Here is an 818-nt window from a genome sequence, read left to right on the forward strand (position 1 = left end):
CCCTACATTTTGTGATTTAGTGATTTACTGTATCTTGAGGACAAATTGTTTCTGGAACAATATACCTCTGGTTTTATAGCGGAAATCATTTTGAAAATTCAATACACTATGTTAAAATTTCCTCCATAGTTTTTTTTTCCCTTTTTTAAAAATTTCTTTATTTCTTAAATTTAAAAAAAGTTTAACATTTATACAGTTAATGAAGTGATCCCCCCAATACTGTAGCACACCCTCCGGCATTACATACAACCATTAAATAATATTGACTGTGTACCCTATGCTATCCTATAAATCCCTGTCCTCCATAGTTTATTGAAGAATATTTCTACTAATGTTTTCATGATACCGAAAGGGTATTGTTACTAAGACACTTTTCTGAAATGCAATTTTAAAAATTTGGTCATTCTACACTTTTGTTAACTGTTGAAAAAACAATCTAATGCATAGGGATAAGGAAAAAGTGGTAATATTGCACTTTACTTGCCTATTGATGTAATTACTACACAGGCTTGCTAGGGCTGCCAAAACAAAACACCGTAGGCTCAGTGACTTAAACAACAGGAAGTTATTTTCTCACAATTCTGGAGGCCTGACGTCCAAGTTCAAGGTGTCTCTACGTTTGGTTTCTTCTGAGGCCTCTCTGCATGGCTTGCAGATCACTTCCTTCTCTCTATGTCCTCACATTTTCCATGTGCTGTCTGTGTCCTAATCCCTTCTTCTTACGAGGACACCAGTCACACTGGGTGAGGACTTAAACATTTGAGTTTCGGTGGGGGTGTAGGGTACAATTAAGCCTACATCTACGTTCATAAGTACAA

This window comes from Pteropus alecto, unplaced genomic scaffold (assembly GCF_000325575.1).
Source record: "Pteropus alecto unplaced genomic scaffold, ASM32557v1 scaffold14, whole genome shotgun sequence".
Lineage (NCBI taxonomy): Eukaryota > Metazoa > Chordata > Mammalia > Chiroptera > Pteropodidae > Pteropus > Pteropus alecto.